Raw genomic sequence first — 24040 nt, 5'->3', positions numbered from 1 at the left:
GTTCCATTGAAAAAAAGGAGATTGTAGACAGGAGACAGATAAAATAAAGCCCATTTGAGCTTAAAAACATTGGACGTTTCCTGGCTGAATCGGGTCTGTTGGCATGTATGGTTGTACTACCATTGCCTCTTCCTTCTGCCCACAATGGTCTATTACATTGTCACAGCCTCTCTTGCAAGTCCTGTATTGTTGGTTTGTTGCCCCTGCCCCCCTTTCCACTGCCCTCCATAGTCTGTTGTGCTGCCACGGCCCTTCCTGCCTGCTCGGTGTGGGTAAATTGTTGCCTTTGCACCCTCCTACCTGCCTTCAATTTTCAGAGTCCGTGCCCCTGGCCTCTGCCTCTCAACAGTATCCTAATGAACAACTAGATTGCTAACATTCTATATTTATTACAAAAGTGTGGAACGCCTGACGTCATCTTGATGTAATCAAAACTGTAATACCTAGAGCATTTCCTTTAGAAATTACATATATGAGAGGGTCTTATTGGCATCAAAATTATGGTTAGTGCTCTAAAAGACTAAAATAAGGACATATTTTCTGAGTTTTCAAATAGCGAGAAAGCACTTTTAAATTAATTGTTACCTTTATGTTTTTTTATCCAGTTGACCACTTGATTAAATGTTGCACTTAGGGGAGAGGATGTGGTGTTACTTCCAGAACTGCAGACTTTGCAACTGGGGAACCAGGTTGGAGTTTCTGCTTCAGCTCGACATTCTGTGATTCTGGTCAAATCACTTAGTCTCCCCATGTCTACAACCAAAATGAATTTGTTCTTGTGTGATGTAACCAATGCTCATGTAAAGCACTCCAATACCTGACAAGTCTGCACTATATAACACTGCAAATACACAAAATAATAAGTGTTTTGCACACTTCTGTCATTGGGCTATATTTGGGCTACATCTGGGTGATTTTGGGCTACATTTGGGCTCTTTTGTCTCCGGTGGCCATCTTGGGAGATTTATTTGTTATGAAGTTTCCTAATTTCCTCATGTACTGCAGTCTCCTCAGTAGGAAATGCTTTCAGTTTTTTACTTTGATTCCATCATGAAGGTATTCAGATATGTCACACATTTGCCATAAATTCTGAATGTTAGCACTCTAGTTGCTCATTATATCACTGTAGTAAAACTACTGTTCACCATGGAAGTCTGCTCCTGGTATTAAAAGTGCATGTTTCAGTCTGCATGTCAGAATTTTTTAATGAAATAGAAGAGGATTTGAGAAGTCACTCAAAATGTGCCCTCATTTTCTTTCTTCAGCATTAATCATAATTTCTATGGCAAAATGAACCCCCTCATTGTGTTCCTTTTTAAATTAAATGTTTTAAGTGTTACCAGTTTATTCCAATCAAGATGGCTTCAGGTGTGCCATACTTTTGTCATAATGAAGACAGTAAGCGCTCTAGTTGTTTTTAAGAACACTCTGGGACATTCTGTCATTGGGCTATACTTGGGCTACATCTGGGTGATATTTGGGCTACATTTGGGCTCTTTTGTCTCTGGTGGCCATCTTGGCAGACTTATTTGTTATGAAGTTTCCTAATTTCCTCATTTACTGCAGTCTCCTCAGTAGGAAATACTTTCAGTTTTTTACTTTGATTCCAAAGGCATTCCGATGTGTCACACATTTGCCATAAATTCAGAATGTTAGCACTCTTTTTGCTCATTAGATCACTGTAGTAAAGCTACTGCTCACCAGGGAAAACTGCTGCTGGTATTGAAAGTGCATGTTTCAGTCTGCATGTCAGAATTTTTTAATGAAATAGAAGAGGATTTGAGAAGTCACTCAAAATGTGCCCTAATTTTTCTTTCTGCAGCACTAATCATACTTTTTATGGAAAAATGAACCCCCTCATTTTGTTCCTTTTTTAATTAAATGTTTTAAGAGTTACCACTTTAATCCAAGCAAGATGGCTTCAGGTGTGCCATACGTTTATCATAAGTAGGACTGTTAGCGCTCTAGTTGTTCTTTGGAACACTCTGGGAAGCTGCAGTACATGTTTTACTGAGAATTTCAGACTTCATTCTCACATGACTGAGAAAGATAATGTGAATTTACAGAAAATAAGCTCTCAGTTTAGCTTATAGATCACCTTCCAAACCTCTGTGGGAAAAGCATGAGAAAATATTTTTCTCTCAATCATGATATCCCAGCAGAAGGCTTTTTCACATGGTGAAATCACCTTAGAACATACCACAATTCCTAAAATGAGTATGGTACCATCAACAAATGATTTATAATGTAACTAAAGTCTTAAAACCTTCTATTAACTGCAATGCTTTTTAATGAGGTGCTATCATGTATATTGGTCCCAAGATGGCTGCCAACACTTCTTGGATGAAGTGCTGACAGCCAATCAGATCTCAGGATGAGATGTGTGGTTAGGCTCCGCCCACATATATATATGATTTTACTTTTGATTTTCTCAGGAACTACTGAACAGATTGACACCAGACCTGCAAAAGGCACATCCCTGACCTGAGGACTACCTCTCTGCCAAATTTTAAGTAATTCTGTTCAGCCGTTCGGGCTGTACCTTGGACTAAAGGTCCTTATGGAAAATTGCATGGGGAAAACGTGTTTTGGGACCCCCCTTTTTTCTCAGCCCCCGCTTGACGAATCCCCCCGAGACTTTCAGGGTAGGAGCGGAGCGGAGCGCCCCACCTATTTTGAAAATTTCGCGAGGATTCGTCAACCGGCGCCAAAGTTATTCCAAATAGAATGTTGCGGATTTCCTATGGAAACACGGTCCTAACTATAACTATCTACTGACGACCGCCAGTAGATAATATATATATATATATACACTGAAAAATCAGTGATGTCATCAGTGATGTTATTTGAGATGTCATCAGTGATGTTACTGATCATGTCGTGAATGATGTGATATGTGACGTCATCCTCAGTGCATTGCGAGGGTGCGAGTTATAGTTAGCGGAACTAACTATAACGGCTGAATTTCTCTGGTTTTGTACAAGTGAAATGTCCAACTAACTATTACATACCTGAAACCTGTGTTTTTTTCAGTGAATTTCCAAGGTTTTTTAAATGCGAATTTCTAACTATAAAGTCCCTGAAACCTATGGTTTTTTCAGTGAATTTCAAAGGTTTTTTAAATGCTAATTACTAACTATGCCTACAGAGCTAGGACATGTGCAAAAAGAGGAAGAAATGTGCAGAAAGAAGCAAGAGAAATGCAGAAAGAGGTAACAGAAGTCCAGAAAGACGAAGAAAGGTGCAGAAAGAAGAAAAGGATGTGCCGTGTTCCCGCTCTGCCATAGCAAACAGCAATGTCCCGGGGGTGGGCACCCCAGGACATTGCAGGAACCGGCCCTGGGGGGTGGTGGTCCCCAGGGCCATCAAGGTCTCCAGGAAGGGGGCCTGCGTGGTCCCCCTCCCAGCATTTCAAAGCCCTGGGGAGGTGGTGGTCCCCGGGTTCCACTACAGACCCCTGCATTGAAATTAGTATGTGCCCCGGGGAGGTGGTGGTCCCCGGGGCATGTGGGGGGGGGGGGTTGGGACCCCCCAAGCATTTATTTTTTAGCCCGGGGAGGTGGCGGTCCCCAGGGCTGCGGGGGGCACATTGCCCCCGGGACCTGGCCCACCCGGGGGCTTATATAAAATGAAGCGCAGGGGCCCGAGCTTAATTTTTTTTTTTTTCGTCCGGATTCGCGCACCCAGTGTGAATTCAGACGATTTTTTTAGCAGGCCTAGGGGGTCAGGGTGTTTGTACCCTGCCCCCTTTTCTTGTTTATCACCTTTTTTTTAACTCTTTTCTTGTGACTCAGTTTCCGAGTCTCAAGATGCAAAAGTTTTCTTTTTTTAACTTCTCAGGAACTACTGAACGAATTTCCACCATTTAAAAAAAGGTCGCTTTCTGAACCAAGACCTCCCTTTTTGCCAAATTTTGTGTAATTCCGTTCAGCAGTTCGGGCTGTAGCCGTGTCTAAATTTCCTATGGAAATTAACATGGGGAAAACACATTTTGGGACCCCACCTTTTTTCTCGGTCCCCCCCTTGACGATTCACCACAAAACTTTTTAGACAGGAGCTGATCGGAGCGTGCCATTAGTTTTGAAAATTTCGTGAAGATTCGTCAAACGACGCCAAAGTTATTGATAAAACAAAAAACGCTTTTTGAATAGAAACGAGGTCCTAACTAGAACCACCTACTGGCCAGTAGGTAGTAGGCCCCCACCTTCTAAAGGGCCCCCAGGCAAAATACATTTAATCTCTCTCTCTAGCTCACCTCTGCCTGTTCCTGTATCTGAACCCCTCTTCTATGTCTCTCTTACCTCTACCCTTGTCTCTCTGTGCCCAGTGTCATCTTCGGATTTTTGGGGTCTTTGGAAAGACAAATTTCAGCTGATTTTCTGTTGCTGAATGTTTGTTTGGTTGCACCTAGCAGAAAAGTGGGTAATAAAGTTCATATTTTTTACAAACAGAGGGGCTAAATAATGTCTTGCCTACAGCCCCAAAACTCTTTAAGACCGCTTTGGTCTAGGGGTCTGTCCGGGACCCCTTAAACTGTTCCCACCAACAGAATCCCCTCATTCCCGCCATCTCTTCTTGGGAAGCGTCTTAGTGACCTTGTCAGTGCTTAATTTGAACTGATAGTTGCAGAGGGCTACAGGCACCATGGACTTCAATTCACCGAAATGCCAGGGGTAGCGAAAGTGACATCACACGCCCTTTGACCTCCACTTTTACTCACGCACATATACTCTCAAACGCAAGCAACACACATTTAAAGCATCTTTTACCTACATCAGCTGCCATGGAAGGACATATTCCATATTATTGCTCTCCATTTTTATTACACTATTAGTGAATATTATATTTTATTTATTCAATCTTAGAGTAATACAAAAATTAAAAGAAAATAGAGAGAAGCGCCAGCTGCCCCTGTGTTCCTGGCACTCAATTTGCCACCTCTGAGGCCAGGGGTTGCACAGGACAAGCCAGGGGTCACAGCTGCTACCCCTGGTGACACCCTAAATGACATCCATGAGCCGCACTTATTTTTGGGGACAGGCACTTATTTTTCTTGAGAAGACATTTCCCACCGCATAAAAGGAGAGTGGGAGGAAGAGAAAAACGGTCATCCCGTCACAAAGGGAGAAAGAAGTAACCTACAAGAGTGAGATGAATGAGTGTCCAGTAGAACATTAAAGAGGCGCAAGGTGGATTATGCAGCTGTAGAGTGGCACGCGCCAGCCTTTGCTAGTAGCCCAGTCATCGACTGCTGACAAAGTGACCCTCTGTTGCCTGGACACGAGCTTTAAATGAATAGACCAGGAGTCCGAGCAGTGGCAAGCCTCTTGTGGCCGATTGATAGAACGACGACACTTCACAACAACTGGATAATGTGGCAGACCTTGACGCTGCCCGACGGAGCGTGCGCCTGTGTATCCCATTCCAAAATGTCGCACATGCCTGGAATGCCAGGGCAGATACCCCTTGCTGTCATGGAGGGTCAGGCGTCCAGGTTGATCTCAGTTGTAAATATCCTGTTTCATAGGCGGCTAGAAGAGCTAGGCGTTCCTAGATAGGGCAGGCACGTCACTCATCGCGGCACGTCCGGTCGTATCGGGTTTAATTTATAGCCAGATGGCTCTGGCCCACGTGGTTCTCCTCACGCACATGCTGGAGAATCAAGCCTCGTAGACCTCGGCAGGAAACATTTGATCATTATACAGCCCGAAAAGGCAAGTTTTTTAGCTAGCATTTTTTTGCTAAATCAGCACATTATACAGGAGTAGGTGGATTATGTGGCAAAATAAGTGGCAAACCTGTAATTATTTAGAAAACGCCACTGCCGCAGAATGCATACTTTCAGCATGAACGTCAATTCAGCACAAGGCCAGGGGTAGTGGATGTGACATCACACCACATTTGAAGTATACAGTTACTCACAAAAACATGCATGTTTACACAATAACACACTCACACACTCTCTCACATAAAAACACTCACCAGCGTGCATACACACAACACACACTTAAAAGCATGTTTTACTTACTTTAGCTGCCCGGGCTGGTTCTATTCTAGCTTAGTTGTACTCCATTTTTTATTACACTAATGGTGAATAACATTCTGTTATTCACTATTAGTGTAATAAAAATGACAAAAAACAAGGAGATTGGAACCCGAACCAATGTCCATAAGGACGAGGCGCACCTGTTTTTCTGGCCCCGATTTTGCCACCTCTGAGTCCAGGGGTTGCACAGGCAGTCAGAGGTCCCAAGGGGCAAACTAGGGGTCGCACCTGCGACCCCTGGCGACTCCTAAATGAGGTCTATGACTTCCAGTGGCCCGCCCTGGTGGCTCCTATCCATTGAATAATGAGTGCAGGGCTGCACATCAAACAGCTATGTGTGCCGGACACATGCCAGATACACGTATAAGATTCACTTGAATTGTGTGTATCTAAATTCAAGTAGTTTACCTGGATAGTTTTTATCCTTAAAATTTGGCTTGGATCTGGCCTCCTGGACCTATGTTACTCACCCCTTGAATAGTGTAACCGTTTTGTTACATCACCTTGGACACTAGCCCTATTGGTACATCAAGTTAAAGGGTACCAAAACAGGCAATGTGAGTTTTCTGCCATCAGAGGGTGTTGGTAAGGACAAAAAGTGGAATCTGTCAAGACTAAAGCCTAGCGAAACTGTCAGGCAGTTAAAGTTACTTTGTAGAACCAGTTAAAGAAGCAGGAAGGTACTGGACGGAGCAATATGTGACTCGACTCAGCATGAAGGAATGACTAGATCTTTGGGTCTGGCGAACAAAGACCTGCTGTCGGGCACAAAGACACTTGAGAACCAAGCAAGGGCCACACAGTTTAGGTTATTGGGGCTTCAAGAATGAGTAGAAGTCAAGATGCCACAGAGGAGCTTGAAAAGCAGTCCATGGTGCCAAAGTCAGGGAGGTGACAGGTTTGCAGCCCAAACACAAAGACAACTGCCCAGTCGCGTGGCAATGGCAGAACTCGCTGGCGGAGTCTGTCTGAAGGCTGGTGTGAAGCATCACAACACAAGGGTTTCTGCTAGCTGAAGAACCTGGTAATCAAGTGTTAGATATGGAAGTTACCTCTCGCTGGAGGAAGATAGACCAGGGTTACGGCACGTGAGGCCTTGTACCATGATTTTTGGATACAAAACCCCACCAAATTCAGTACTGAGTTTGTACACTGGATGTCACTGGCACTTACAGTGAGATGATGACTTGTTCACGTGTTTAAGAACCTTATTTTGAGTTTGGAGGTAAGTGACAATCTTCGAGTTTCTGGAAGAAATTCTAAAAATGTAGTATTACCCACCGTTTACATTTCCTCCACTATAGCGGTTATGGAGGAAACTCAGCCTCTGTTTCTACTCCATATTTAGAGTTTCCTCAAAAAGTTGGAGAATTTGTAGGTTATTTAAAACTCTAAATAAGCACTGATGGTGGAACCAGAGAATCTGAGATATAAACACAGATTCCTTTGTTGACCGTTGAACACATATGAAAATGTTTAGTCTTTACCAACTATACGAGCCAGAACTCAATGGGGTTGTTGAAACCTGTGTATGATTTTGAAGTGCTGATCATATAACTACAATGTCCGCAATGCAACAGAAGAGCAACAATAGAAGAAGGACTATAAAAACCAAGGTATATACTTCAGCAGAACATTTGATGCTGGTTTCTTGGGGGTAAAGACACATCACAGGTTTTTGATGAAGAAGGTTGTGGCGACTGAAGAGATAGTGCATTGAACATATGCTGTAAATTGAACAGGCACCAAAGCATTTTGTTGTATGAATAACTGCTTTAAACTACGTTGCCACATTCCTCACAAGTGCTCTAAAAAGAGCACAACACGTATGAGGAATTTCAGTGGAAAAGAAAATATGGAAATGGTTTCCACATAACTACAAGAACCATAATGCATTTAGATTTGAAAATTGGGGCCATTGTACCTTTCAGTTGTGATAAAACAGATGAACAGTGTATGTATTACTAAATGGACCTCAATGCAATGGAAACCAGAACAAGGGGCAGGGTTCTTAAACCCATGTTATAAACTAGAGATGCAATGATGTTGGTTTGTTGAGTACCTAGTCACAAACCCAAATTTCATCCAAGTGTGCTATCCAAAAGAAATAGATAATGGTTTGTCTGAAAGGGGTAATACCTCTCCCTGCTTGTTGACTGCCTCTGTGAAAGTCGCCTGTGCTGAAAGCACCGGGATAATGTGGTTTGGTGTCCAAAGTGTCCAAAGTGAAAGTCACAGACAAGAGATCTAATCAGGGCCAGTGGATTATGCTACTTTGTGGCTGTGGCTTTCTCCGCATACTTTTAGTTGTGAGTTCAATCAATCAATATCAACTTCCTTTCGCATTAAAAATGCATAAACGTTTGTACAATTACAATTCTGATAAATATAATTTTCGATAATTCCAAAAAACGTGCAATTTCTAAAAACACTAAAATTTAGATAAAAACATCAGTTACAGCTATTCAATCCAGTAAAATCAAACAGAATTCTTTGAAATCTTAAAAAACAGCATGTGTGGTATAAAACAGCCAAGTTCCAATTATAATTAGAATAAATAGCCAGTATAAACCCCATTGAATGTACAAAGAATGTGCTATCTGAGTGGATTGTATACAGAGCAAATCACAACTGTCTAATAATAGAACATTTAGGGGCATATCATCAACGAGGCGATAAAAAATTATCGCCGCTTTTGCGTCCGCTTTCGGACGAAAAGCGGCGATCATTTTATCGCCTAATCAGCAAGGTCACGCTATCACATGAAACCTTGCATTAGCGCCCGTTTTCTAAACGCCCAGCTTTGCATCTGTAATGAGATGCAAAGTGGGCGTTCCTGCCCTGACATAACTGGAGAAATGACATTTCTCCAATTATCAATGGGCACGCTAACCTGCAGAGCGACAAGCAAAGAAGCGATAACCTCTGTTATCGCTACTTTCCTTACGCCTGCTTCAAAACTGACTTAGCCAAGATAGCCTATGGAAGGTGGATATCATGGCTAAGTATGTGAGGCCCTATCAGCAAGCTATTGCCAAATTTTGTGAGATTATCGTTGGATTTCCAGCGATAATCTCACATTTGGCAGTTAGCGCTTGGAATTTTATCGCTTTTGAGATAAGCGTTGCCAATAGCACGCTATCTCAGCAATAAAATTCCACGTTACCCGGCGATAATTATCCTAGCGCTAAGTGCGCTTAGCGATAATTATCGCTGGTCCTTGATGATATGCCGCTTAGTTCCAACTAAAATAAACTACACATATGTCCTTAAACTGTAAATTAACTGTATCTCACTGAGCTATCATTGTAGCAGCAGCCCTTCCAGATTTTAAAGCAGCCTGGAAATAAGATGCAATCTTAAAGCATAGAAAAGGCGATTCCAGTTGTTTTATTACTGAGAGAGCTAAACTATAAGAATGTAAGTTGAATTTTTGCAGTAGAGCAAAAGCACAAAAAATGAGAACTAGTTTGGTATGAATTATCATCGCAGAGGCAACATGAAAGCCGATTTAGTAAATGTACTTGGGCAGGATAATCCAGCATTAAAGGGATATAATTTAAGCGAAATCCTATTAATAAAAATCCCTGGAGGGCATTAACTACAAAAGAGAGACAGGAAAAGTGCCCAAACAAGACAGGGGGCATCACCTGATACGTTATTGCTGAGCTTTTTGCTTCATTTTTTAGCCATCTGTCTTGACTACTTTAGCTAAAAAAAAAGATCTTTTAATCTAGTTTTGGAGAAATGTACACGGCGAGTTAAAAAGATCCGTCTAAAGAACTGTCTCACATAGGTTAAGCAGGGAATAGGTGTCCTCATGAAATACAACTGGTGCTATGTAAAGCGCTCTGATACCCGATTCGGGTCAAGTTCGCGCTATATAAAACTGCGTAAAATAAAAATAAAAATAGGTGAAGCACGGTCCAGCTTCATAACGTCTTTTATAATGAGCTGATTTAATTGAACAGAATTCCTTTTCCATATAGATATCCATAATAATAGAGGGGCCATTTTAATGGTATCGGTTATATAGGGCAACCCTAATTCTTTATGGACGATAAAATTGGAGCATGACCCAGGAGTGGACAGTAGCCTTTTTGCAAATTTATCTTCTATAATCTGTAGTGTCTCAACTTGTGCAATGCCCCAAATTACTGCCCCATTAGTAGCTATGGATATCGTTTTCGCTAAATAGGTTTCCAACATTTCTTGAATTGGTTCATTTCCTAAATTTTTAGCGAACTGAAAAAGGTCACCTATACTTTTAGACATGTGATTAGCTCTATTTCTCACTATCTCATTCCAATTTAGTTTTAATTCACTTGTGTGTTAAAATGACAAAATAGTATCTTAATATTACTGTCACAGAATGCTGCCTAATTGAACTTTTCTGTTTGCATATTTTAAGGCATATTTTGCTCCTCCGTTGCCGCATAATTCCAGTGACCTTGGGTGAAATCGTGAGCTAGGCTCATACTTCACCAAATAGTCTGAGCCTGCGCCTATCAATTTATCCCGTGGATGCCAACATTGAGGGCGCCTAGAAAAAAAGGGATTCGTATCAAGCGTTGCGCAAATCCCTGTACCTTTACATTTGAAGTGTTCATTCATGTGAGGGGCTGTATAGCAGGTCGAACCTGCCAGTCCCTCGGAGGGGGGCCACATAAATGAGCTGCAGTCCGGTGGCCCAGGGGGTATACAGTGATACCACGTGACCCGTGCATCAGTTCAAACTGATCCATTTTCTGAGCCCGAAGGGAGGTGACATCCTTTCTCTGCTGCTGTTAATCATAGTCCTGCAGCAGGCGTCACCTTGCAGGGTCCAGCCAGCCCCAGGCATTCCTCAGTACAATCACTGACGTAAAGGCGCCGATGCCTCGGTGGTTTGAGAAGGAAGGGCAACGCAGAAGGTCAAGACCTGTAAAATCTTAAAGCCTAACCTGACCGATAGGCAGGGCCGCTGGAATTATGCAGCAGGGAATGACGAAATTATGCGGCACAGGTGACGAAATTATGCATCAAGAAGAGGCAAATTATGCAGCCTAAAGAAGAACATTTTTGTTAGTATTACCTCATTATTTTAGCATTTTTCCACACGTTAACACTATCTGGGCGAAGGTTTTAAGTCATTAGTCCCACTTTGACACCCATATACGGATTTAAGCAACAGAAAGGTGACCAGTTAATCTTTGCAAAGTTACCACATTTTTGGTAACTAATGGCACATTTGAGGTAGAACAAATATGTTTTGCTTTAAATCTGCAGATTATGCAGCAAGTGAAGGAATTTTTGAAAAATGTGGCAAATCAGTAATTATGCGGAAATCTCTGCAGCCGCAAAATCACATATTTCCAGTGGCCCTGCCTATAGGCAGACCTCACTCGTGGTTTGTTGGTTGCCTTATTGCACTCCCAGTAACCCGAGGAAATGCTCCTTTATGGCTATGGACATACAAAGGGTTGAGATGTCAACCTCCCATCACCTGGCATTGATTTGCTGACTTGTGCTTTAGCCAACAATACCAAACCCAGTCAATACTGATAATGCGTGGTGTGGTATTACCCAGGTATTCCATTACCGGGCCATTATAAGTTCCATAGGCCAGAGTGAGGAATAATGCAGTAATGCCACACGATTTACCCTATCCCGGACTGCAAAACTCACTATCTTGAAGTGTTTTGAGGCGTGTATTACCTGGCATTCTGTGTGCGGAAAAAACTCACCGCCTGTAATACCTAATTGAGGGCCACCTTTCATTTGCAGCTGAATTAGGATTGTGGGGGATCTCAGAATAACACCCAGAGTATGGTGACTTGGTTGCTACTCTCAAAGGCAGAGCCTGCGCTTCTTCAAGGTAAGATAAGGCGTTAGGGCGCCTTCTAGTGATTGTGACCCATCACTTAAAAAGTCCAGCCATTGCCTTTTTTCAGTAAATGGACAGTGCCCTCTAGCAATATTCTAATTTACCTGGAGTGCTGAAAACTATCACACCATTCCTACTTACAAAGCACCGACAGGCTCCTCATAACCATGAACAATCCCTCCACGAGGGAGACCTGCAGAAGGATAGGAATGAAGGGCACCACTCCGAAACGTATAGAATAGCCTACGGAGAGCTGTTAATGGTCTATATGTACTGTAATGCATACATCATGCAAGACTATAGAGGGGCTTATTTACAAGCCCCTTTCGCCACCCGTACGTCACTTTTCCCATGTTAAAAATGACGCAAAAGTGGCACAAGGGGCTTGTAAATCTGCCCCAGAATGTTTTAGTGGGCTGTTCTATTACAAAACAGCAAAGGTTCGAGGTGGTGGCAGTTGTTGCCTGACTGGGACGATGGTGATGCCTACTTTTATACCTGCTAACAACTTCCATTACATGGTGAAACTCTCTAATTCAGGTGAATTGTCAACAGGCCACTGCTGCTGAAAGGCTTATAAGGCAGAAACAGAGTTATCACGTCAGACTCCCTTATAAAAGGAAACCTTAACAGTCATCCTCATCATCAAACTTTATTTCGGCTCATTTGAACCATAAAAGTGCACAATGCAGAACAATGTGTATAATAAAAATAATGATCCCAATTCATAGCAATAAATAAATAATCATACAACATCAATTGTCAAGTAAAATATCTCAGAGCTTAGATAAAACCAAAGGCACAAAAACCTCTAGAAAATACGACCATATCTCCCCACATCTGAAAGCATTAAACTGGCTTCCAGACGAAGCCAGAATTCAACTTAAACTGGCTTGTATTACCCACAAAGCGCTCCACGACAAAACACCAATGTACTTAGCCCAGAAAATTGAACTATCAGGGGAAGCAGGCCGGCCAGGAGTGCCAGAGAACTGTTGCTGAAACCGTCCCTCTTTCGGAAGAAGAAAACGTATGACAGAGCATTCTTCGGAGCGGCCCCCAGAATGTGGAATTCACTCCCTCCAAACATTAGAAAAATTCTAAATATGGCAACTTTCAAGAGGAAAGTGAAGATCTTCCTAATGAGCAAGTTCCTTCCCTAGTCAAGACTGTTCATCATCTGCACCGTGGTTAATAACCAGAAGTCGCATAGCCCTGTCTTGTATGGATACATCCTGTACAAAATAACCACAAAGACACCAAAACTAACCAAAGACTGATGCCAACTAGAGCTGATGTAGGTGTTACCTCTACAGATCAACAGTGAAAGTAAAAATAAAATTACCAGTTAGCTGCGAAAACCTCTTTAACTGTTCAGTACTACAATTAATGGATTGTTATAGTATTGATGTAAAACATTCAAAAGGTACACATCGGAACCATTTTGTATGATACCACTGCTTACACCTTTGTATTCGAAACAGTTCTTAAACTTGCTTTGTTGAAACTGGTAAGAAAGACATATGCCTGATTCATATATAGTACCTCTTGTAACTGTGAAGCGCTCTGATACCCTTGGGTCACGTTCGCGCTATATCAAACTCTATAAATCAATAAATAAACCTCAAAAAAAAGTCCTGAAACAAAACTCATTAGGGGTACGCTATGTCCCCCTGGGTCACCTAAGCAGCAAATGAGACATATTGAGGACAGTCAGTACTTCGATCAAGAACATGACGATCTATCATAGAAATACAAATAAATTATAATAATAAAAATCAAACTAGGCAGTCATTTTGAACATCTTTCTGAATCCGGGGTATCGGGTTTCCCATGCCTGAATTGGTTGGGTGAATAAGTTGTGGACAGGTTGCACCTGTGCATTCTGGTAAATGTAGGTCTGAATTTAAAATGGCTTACGCATGGCAAAGTAGGGCGCCTTGGCAAACATCAGAGCTCTGCTGAAGTCTGACATGCGACCCTGTTGAGATGCTCAGTGACATAGGCGTCATGCATGCCCTCGTCACCCTGACCCAAGGTGCTGCTGTTTGCTTATGTAGGAAGGTGCTGGCCAGTGGTTAATTTGTACAAAAAATAAGTGCCGGGGCTCTCATCAGGAGGCACCTTGCATCAGCCCGTTTCTCCTGTTAGCGCCGCCTAAAACAGAGCCAACTACTAACCATGAAAGTGGGGAGAGGATGTGGCGTAATGGCCAGGGCTGCCGACTTTAGAGCTGGGGAACCAGGTTTGAGTCTTGCCATCGGCTCAACTGCCTGTGATTCTTGGCAAATCACGTAATCTCCCTGTAGATTAATGTGCCTGTAACTGCTGCTGATGAAAAGCGCTGGTGTTGATGATTAAGTGCCAGGTGCTGAGCACTGGAAACCACCGGCTCAAATTAAGCATGGTGCTGGCAGAATTCTTCCCTCCAGAGGGGAGTCCTTTCTTAGATGAGTTTGGCTGACACAAATATATCCCACCTGATAAGTTGAAGACAAGTCCCTCTCTATATTTTTATTTGAAGGGTAGATTTCTGCTCTCACAAATGTGATTTGCCAATATGAAAACTCATCCAGTATTAGGGAAGCCAACATTTATAAAATAAGGTTAGGGCCGTTTTTGGGCGTTTCCCCAAAGGTCCACTTGCAAATGCTTTTAAACTCACGCAAACAGTTTTTTGTGAATTTGCCAATGGGTTGCAGTTAGTTTCTTATCTTTGACATTTTTTTTATGTACTCCGAGAAGGGTTTGGAAGAGTTACCGTTCCCAGCTCGGAATGTGGAGGAGCGCTTCAAAACTGATGTGACATCTGGGAAGTGACCTCACCTCAGGAAACAAAAAAAGGGAGGGGAGGAAATCTTTATTTACATATAATCTCAAGTAATTGTATTTTTTTTATCTAGTATGCAGTTCTGATGTAAGAACGCACGAGAAAAAAGAAATCGAAGCCACTGTTTCCTTGTAATATGTTATTTATTACTTGTGATGCCACATTGTGCACGTCCTGCATACCTCTCACAGAGCCAATGGCCACCTTTCCTTAGAAGCTGTGAGGGTAGCAAGTATGTAGTTTCCCGAACACAGTTTCTGTGCACTGCAAGCAGCAGCAGTGGAAGGAAACAACCCTTCCTGCTTCCTGAGCACAGACTCCACTACAGCTTCTGCTGTCTTTTGCGAGATCTAATGCGATCAATACAGGGTCACGGTAGTTTGCGGAGGGTTCAACTGCTCCATTGACTCTACATTATGGTTTTGGTGATGTGATAAAGTAGTTCGTTACTGCACACACAGTCAACCCAGAATCCTTCCGCAGCTGAATTTGCTTCTCCAGACAGGGGCTTGACCGGTGGCGGCCGACACAAATAAACTGTGGTAGGGCGGGTGGAGGGGGTGCGGCGGAGTATGGGGGAAGTGCGGGGGGGGGGTGGAATAATAAAAAAACTTGCCTGATGCTGCTTCTGCCACCTCGCACCTCGGTGTTCTGCTGCTTCCTGGTCCCAGCAGACACTGGAGCAGCATCAGAGACTCCCTGTGCAATCCCTGTGCTGCTCTGGTGCTGTTACCAGTAGCATGAGAACAGCGCAGGCATTGGCCTGAGCGGGCTTGTTTAACGGTCGTTTAGGCCCAGGGACAACAAAAAAAATAATAACAAAATGAACGTACTTTGTTCCTTTCTTACAAAGGCAACGTCCTCCTCCCTCTGGAATCTTCTGGAAGCCCCGGAAGCAGGAAACTGCACTACCCAATCCTGGCTCTGCTTTCAAAGCATGAAAGCAGTGCCAGGATTGGATAGAGCAGCTTCTCTCAGGGCCCCTAAGAGCACTGGAGGCCTGCGCTTTCTCTAACCTAGCTGTCTAAGACAGTTGGGTTACAGAACATTAAAATGTGCATGTCTGGCTGGCCAACACAAGACGGCCGGCCAACGAGACATGCGCATTTTAAAGCACACAGCTCCCTGCTGCTGCCACTCAACAGCACTGACCCGCCTGGTCATGACACTTTGTTCATGACGGGTTTCTGAAAAATAAAACTGTAACCATTTTATTTTTCAGCTCAGCGGCTTGTGGGGTGACGCTCCTCCGCTCATGTGGAGGAGCCACCTCTGGTTTGGATCCGGCCATACGCAAACCAGAATTCAAGCGGATTTGCCATCTGACGCAAAAGGGACCCACTGTTACCTGCCTCGTTGTGAACGATCTTGAATCGTACTTCTGGACTCTCGCCCCCTGTTCAGCGCTCTGTTGCTCTTTAGCTTAGTTGGTGCTGTGCAAATACCATTACTTAATCCTGTAGTTTTCAAAGGAAATCATTTCTTCGCAAGATTCCCTTTAAAGTGTCAACACGTGTCCATACGCAACAGATTCAAGTCTTTTCCATGAATCTGTTCGAGTAGCACGCGAGCGCTTCGTTTATTCCATAAGTTCAAAGGGAGCATGAGCTCTCTGAATACATTATACCATGTAAGGCTTTTCACGTATACGGCAACACTCTTAAAAATCTGCCGCCATCTTGTCAACATCCTCTCTGCTAAGTTCAATTTTTTTTAATTAAGAATAAAACATTGAGAAATACAGAAAAAATTGAGAAGCATACAGTGGTGAGGCATGACATGGTAATAATACAATTATTTATCAAAGAGAAAAAACAATTTGACCCAAAATAAAAACTAGGCTGGTACTAAATAGAACGTAGCTCTGAAACTTATGAAAAATACAAGAGTGCTATATAGAGCAAAAAGCATCCAAAAATGTATACGGTTAAGGGGAAGGGAAGAGGAAACAAAAGGGGGGGCATCTATAATAATTAAGTTCCTAAAAAAATTAAGATAAAAAGATGTATATCGAAAATAATAGAAGGAGATTGAAGGGTGAAGTTGAGGTGAAAAACTAGAAAATCAAGGCGGTTTGGGGAGTTCAACATGTGGAATGTTAACTGTAGGAGGATAAGAGAGGTAAGAGGTCAAAGGCAACCAAAGCAAATCTCTCCTAATTGCTATCTGAATTGTAGGTGAAAGTGCAGTACAAAACATAGTATTGTGTGGTGAGGTCTACCGCCTTTCCGCGTCTACGCAACAGCGCAGCGCTGTAGGCCTTCGGCGCATCTTACCGAGGCTGCCTGAGTGTTATTGACCTGGAGTTGGATCAATTACCTCCATGGATGATTCGATTTGCGCTGCCAGCGAACCCAATTAACATCTCTTCTATCTTCGTTAGATTCAGACGTAGTCGCGTATGCCCCTTTTGGTGGATTTATCAAAGAGGATGAATTTATACTCAAATTCTTTTTCTTGAGTAGGTGCCAGTAGTATATCAGTATGTTTACTACGGTGCTGAGGAGACCATTACTACTGATTAATGCATTCTAATGAACTTTACCAGTGTAATAGAAGATAACCCAGGGAAGAGCTGCATTTCTCCGAGTGACCTTTAGGACTGCTGTCATGGGAACAGCGCAAGGATTTTCATTGATGTAGGCAAAATAGGATTTTGCAGTTGGAGCACTCCCTATTCCCTTACAGAAAAGAGGCATTTTTTGAATTTCTTTTTACTAGGCTTATGTCTTAACTAAATTTAAGGGATTTAAATTGATGTTATACCATATGTCTTTTGCATAAGTAAGTAGTCAGAAAAAAAAATAACTTTAACTTTTAACCATTTCTGAAATAGGTCAGAGGGTGTGGGTGGGGCATGCAAATCCAGCAGTTGTTCAGTAGATTGCTTCCTCGGAAGGAATTCAAAATTCTTACATTTTGTTCCTTGCTTTTCGTCATCCTTCTTTGTCCATATTCCTGCTTTCTCTCAAGCCTTCTCACTATCTTTTTCCATCCTGCTTTCCTTCCTTCTTAACATCTTTTATGCAATTTTTTTTATCAATCATGCATACACCCATCTTTTTTTGCTTCTCTAAATCTACTATACATACTTCCTTCTCTCGTACTTCTGTCTTCTTCCTTCCTTTTCATCCAACATCCACCCTTCCCTATTGCCATCCATCAATTCTCCTCTCCGTCGTTTTTGCTCTCCAGCCACACATCTTACCTTCCTTGTTTCCTTCCATCCATCACTCTATCATCTCTCTCCATCCATTCATATTTTTCTCCACCCATCAGCCATTTTCTCCATCCTTCCTTCATCCCCCACTCTGTCTTCCCATCTCTTCATCTCTCTCATCCAATCAATGTTGGCCAACGAGGATAACATACATGGCGGCAGTGCTTAATTTGTGCCGGTGGTTGATGGTCCTCAGCACTGGTAATTAATTGTCAGCACTGGCTCTAGTGACAGTCCACCACATGGTGGAGCTGTCTTTTTAATTTTGAGATGAGCACAACAAACGTGTTTATTAAGTCAACATACATTGAAATGAATAATGCCAGCCCCTCATGCCATTATTATAGCTGTGTGTGGCCTGAAATAGTTTGAATTGTCACACTTGTAGGAGAACAATGGTTAGGTGTTATGTAGGTGTTGTCTTGGCAGTGCTGGCAGGGTATGGGTGGTGCAGGCTGCAGTAGCCTTCCGAGAAGGGCCCTGGCACTTACTTTTTTACAATATAAGCACTGCATGGTGGCCATTTTGCAAAGTAGAGTGCCGCCGGTGGACATGCTGTGGCAGCAGTTCCACTGAAGACAAAGCGGTTCCTGCTTGTCTTGGAGAGTTCCCTAAATCTAAGAGAGATCTCAAACAGTATTGGGCACCTCCTCAGCGGAGTACAGTCCACCAGATGGCTTCCATTGACCGTGCAGCCCTGCCGGTCACTCGCCAGAGTCTGGCTCTCTACATTTCGGTCTTAAGAGATGCCACCGCATGCCACCTGCTTCAACATTTGCCCATTGATTCCCAGCTAGGGAAGATACTCATGATTTTATGCAACGTGCACAAAAATTAATGGACCTCAGGCAGATCACAACATTCCCATAAGATGCCCTAAGCCGATTCTTGACAGCCGAATCCAACATCCTACATTTGAGAAGAGTCATGAAAACAGCAGACATATGATGACGAGAATTCAACACAAAATCATAGACAAAAGTCTCAAATCTGACACCCATGGAACTCCCAACAAGAACATGATCACGTAACACAACATAGCCAGTTAAAGTGGCCTCCTACTGAAGCCAGAGTGTTTACTGGGTGGGAACCCAAGCACATTGACACTCTCAAATATAGTTAATGGCACACTTAAACAAGCATTTGCAATGCAATAGGTCTCACATTTATGAGAGTTTAAGCTATTGTTATTTCTTGTAAATCCGAGACCTATTTCACTTCAGAGAAGCGGCCGCCATTGCCCAAGGCTGCTTGAAAGTGAAAGCGCGCATGGTGAGGAAAGCACGTCGTGCCTGTAGTAGGAGAAACTCATTAAAGAAAATAGTGCTCACAGACTAAATAAGACATGCCATGTCGCAACAGAAGTAAAAGGGCCAGTCGCCATGAAAATTTACAAATGCAGAAAAGGCAGTACCAAGGAGGGACTAACAAGCCTAATAACGACTCGGAAGCCAGCGTTTACAAAGGACAATGACACAAGCCAATAAAAAATGTGGGCAGGGCTTCAAAGCCATGATCCACTCCTCCATGCCTCGCAGCAGTGCATGTGCTGCCCAGGCTCGACCTAAAAATGATCATTTAAATCACAGAGTCGAATTCAGAAACCACGAAAGGGTCAACAATGGGCCTCCTCACTTCCAGACCAGGTTCTACCTTCTCGATCTCATGCTGACAGTGTAAGCACCCCACTTACCCCCTTCCCAAATTTTAGATACACTGCTGAACACCTCGCTGTTACTCACCCAGCCCTCTCTGGTTGACAAACAGAGAGCTGCGGGCACATGTACTAAACATTGGCAACAAAAAACGTATGCAATCAGTGCGCAAATTTGCGACAGTGTGCAAAATACTGCATCGTAGAGCGTCACAATTCAACCTATCTCAATTATATTAATGAGGAACACTGCATACTCTTAAAAAATGGCAACATTTTGTCAACATTAACAAAGGAAAGGGCCCCCCAGGGGAACCCTTGCCATTTTGCAAATGGGTCACCACTAATTTTGTGTAGTTGGAAAATATAAATGGTTTATGGTGGGATTTCACTAACAAAATATTAATACGTCCCATCCGAATGGCTGTTTATAAGGGATGCCTCAAACACACCCCTTCCAAATACCTATTCAGCATGTAGTTGCAGACACTAATTGTAATTAGGTAACGTGTTACCAAATCGCAATTTGTGTTTGGTAAATGCCATACAGCCATTTTGTAGCGGCAAATGGCCCGATTCTGCAAATCAGACCCGTTAGGCCAGCAAAAAGCCTAAGGACATCTGTCCTTAGAATACCAAATATTACGCTCTCTTATTACCGCAGTTGCCTCTCAACCATTTGGAGTGAACAGTCTCGCATGCACCGAAAGACGACAGAGAAACACAATATAAAAGCCCTAAATCAATACATAAATAAATGGCCTCTAGCATTGGCTTTTTTACACAATGGGCAACAAACTTTGCGAATAAATTCTGCGATTGATAATGATGAATCAGGTGCATCAGAGGTTGTGGGTGGGAGGTCACTAAATTTTAGGAGGAGCCACTCGTATTGTAAAGTGGTGGGGCAGGCGGAGGGGAACACCCCCCCGCCCCCCAAAAACCAGAAGTGTAAATAAATAAGAAATAAAATGTACCTGCTCCGACGGTTGCCCCCTTGCTCCCGATCCTCGCATTCCGTCCAGGAGCTGCTGCACACTGCACAGGCTCCCAGCTCCCAATTCCAGCACTGCTCACATGCTATGAATACTATTCCCAGCATGTGAACAGCGCTGGGATTGGTCTGAGCACCTCGGTTCCGCGCTGAGACATTGACTTGGAGCCTGTGTTGGTTTCTCCACCCATCTGTACAACAGAGCTTGGGTGGAGAAAGGCTAAGTGCGCATGACAGTATGGCAGGCCCCAGAGGGCCGGGCAAACTGTCATGCGCACTTGACAGTGCCCACCACTCCCCCACCTCCCTGGTGCTGCAGCGTAAGTATAGGAGGCCACACCCCTCTCTCGGCTCGCAGCCTGCAGGGTTTAAAATAAAAGTATAATATAAATGTTTTATTATCATTTTATTTTTGTCCTTTGCCTCTGCTGGCTTTCAGTAGGGCGGGGGGTGGGGAGGGGGTGGGGGTTATGGCCATAACGGAGAAGCCGCCATGGTAAATCTTTCTATTCCTATTGTCATTTGCCCACCATCAGAGATCAGAAGCACAGGGCACCTAATTGATAAATTTCATGTTAACGCTCAGAACACCAAATCCTTCCAGCAGTGTTTCTTTTACTTACCATGCACATGTATGGATACAAGCACTACGGGTGGTTTTAGGTGGATGCAAAAGTTACACAAGGTGCCTTTCTGCAGGCAATGCGTGGTACACCTAGTACAAGTTGGACCATTGCTGAGGGGATACAGACGAAAGAAATAGGGCTTGAGGAAGTGACCTTGTGGATGGAGTGGTCTTCACCAAAAGCTAGTACCTCATCAGGTGGTGGAATAATGCATTGTGGGTAGAGTTTGGTTGAAGGGAAAGGAAGGCAGGAGAGGAAAGAACTTACACATCGGGCATTAGGGGGAGATTGTGTGAGTATTCAAGACCACACGGAGAATTTGAAATAATGTTACAATTCCTGAGAGGCAGTAGGCCAAGGATTGGCAAGGAGTGGTACTTCCTCGTTCTACCTCTACGCCATACCTACAGCCTGGTCTCTCAATAGTCTCAACCAATCAACTGTGGAGCTACCACCGCAGCAGCGCTTGAAGTGACACAGGGGATGGGGGTTACTGATTTTCCTGGGTGCTCCGGCTTTTGTGAGACTGGAGGTAACAGGCAGGGCCGTCTTACCAGCATTGTAGGCCCCGGGGCAAAGCGGTGCACTGAGCGCTGCCTACACAACCACTCACAGGAATAAAAATGTTTTACAGAAAATTAGTGTTATTATCTGGTCTGCATGGGTCTCTTGGGGACTCCGGGCAACAGGCCAGGGTGCCCATGTGTGAAGACGGCATTGGTAACAGGATTCAAGTACCCCTAGAGAGGGTGTTGAGATGGGGGCTCTAGCACTCACTGCGCCTTCTGTGGCAAGGGTCCCCAGCCCTCAACCTCACACCGAGCTGCCTGGCGGAAGGTTCCAGTAAGGCTCCTGTGAGGGCCAGAGCTTGTGTGTGGGCCAAGTGCCTGAGGATTCAGAACACAGGCCCTGCCAAGTTGGCATTAGCAATTATGAAATTAGATTCTAGTTTGGCATGAACACAGGGCAGAGTGTACCCGCTGTGTAGAATTTGATGGGCTTTCAGTAGTCCCACATTGGCTTTCCCAGATTTCCATGGCGGACAGGGCTCTGATCTGTGGCAAACGTAAGACAACAGATGTACGTTGTTTCTGTGGTTTATAGCGCACAGACCGCCGGCCTGACTGACACTCCAGAGTGGTCTGAGACACTGAGTGCACAGAGTGATGCTGAAACAAACCAGCCAGGCACAATGAGAAGAATGAGGGTTCTTCATTTAAGGGTACTTGATGGGAGTTCATTCACTCGCCCTGGTGGGCCTTCGCCGCGTGCTGAGGACTTTGTGAATGAAGATCGGACGACGCGGTGTCTAGTTTGTGGAACCCCATCGGCCTTTGAGGCTTAAAGTGGTCAATTGCAGGGGCTGGGGTCACGTTAAGCCAGCTTTGGGCTCTCATAGGAGCTATGTCCACAAGCTAACATTCCGCTCTGGGGCCTAGCTTCAGGGGGGTGTTTGGTGTGTTATTACCCCCCCCCCCTCCCCCCACCACCAATAAATGTATTTTCAGGTAATTTCAGTCGGGGTTGGTGTGGTGTTTGTTGGATTTGTGCATACACACAGACAAAAACGCACACACACACTCTCCATCTCTCTTTTGAAAGTCTTCAAAAATGTTTATTTTACAAAATATTGTTTTCTCTCACTTAGTTCCCCTACCAATCCACATTCCTCTCCGTTTCCATTGCTCTTTAAGCCCCTCTCGTGCGCCCTGCTTTTTGTATACTGTATTTTTTAACTTTATAAGGCAGCGTGATTGATGGAAAATCTGAATCTCACCCCCCCCCCCCCCCCCAGCCCCCCACCACCATCTTACTGACCAAACTAGGCCCCTGATCCCACTCATCTATTTAACTATCCTTAAGAGCCACTTCCGTTAAAAGAGAGCCTGGGCCTGTCTCATAAACATGTGATACATCCGTTACTAAGAGACCTTGTCAGAATACTGGTCTCTGATAGGCTGAGAGAAACAGGGGCTGCTAGGGGAAGGTGAGTCAGACAATAATGAGTCAGTGAGTGACTCCATGAATAAGGGAGTGCTACTGAAGGGTGGGGGGAAATATATCTTGTTTATGTATGGTGAGGGGCAGGCCCTGTGTGAAGGCATCCCTGATGCACACACAACCCCAACTTACCTATTCAAATCTAGTGTGCATTTCTTGTTGCCAGAGTGAGGTATTGGCGTAGTGCTTCATTCCATTTTAAGATTGCTTCAAAGCATTGTGCAGAGGGACATATAAGAGAAGGAGGGACCAGGAGGGTGTGAAAGAGAAGGAAAAAGTCCCAGGGAAATGTGAGGAAACCTAGCGTTGACAGTTACTTCTTCAAAATGACATCACTAGTACATGGGATTTAGTCCATTAGTGGCATTATATGACCATGATGATTAGCCGTTTAGTATTCTCGATTTACACATAAGCTAGGAATGTGGTAAATACACATTCTTATGGATAATTTACACACAACGCACGCTAGGGGTCTGAATATGACTTTGGCGGTGCGGCGCCAGGTCCGCCCCGCAGCTGTACTACCAAAGCCATGCTTGGGCCACCCACCACATTAGGAGTTTCCTCCTGTCTGGCGGGCTTTGTTTTTGATGTTGCAATGGCAGTGCCCTGATAATAAACACCGAAATGGGAACACCAAAACCAGTTCCTGCACAGCATGGACTGTAAAGTCAATGCCGTGCAGGAACTGATGTGCATGCACACAGGGGGCACATTTTGTGCCCCCCCATGTGTGCATCCCAGGTTGCAGAGGTCTTTGTTTCCCCTCCACCACGCTTTTCACGGCAGTGGAACCGCCA

At 43.9% G+C, this 24040-nt stretch overlaps 1 protein-coding gene across 1 annotated transcript in view; it reads left to right on the top strand.

The window, feature by feature from the left end:
• The window catches only part of KCNN3 (potassium calcium-activated channel subfamily N member 3), a 463290-nt gene that overhangs the window by 74990 nt on the left and 364260 nt on the right, over nucleotides 1-24040 (top strand). The gene's annotated exons all lie outside the window — the stretch shown is intronic.

The sequence above is a fragment of the Triturus cristatus genome, chromosome 12 (genome assembly GCF_964204655.1).
Source record: "Triturus cristatus chromosome 12, aTriCri1.1, whole genome shotgun sequence".
NCBI classification, from domain to species: Eukaryota; Metazoa; Chordata; class Amphibia; order Caudata; family Salamandridae; genus Triturus; species Triturus cristatus.
Note: the sequence above shows the minus strand (reverse complement) of the source record. Positions and strands in the feature narration are given on the sequence as shown.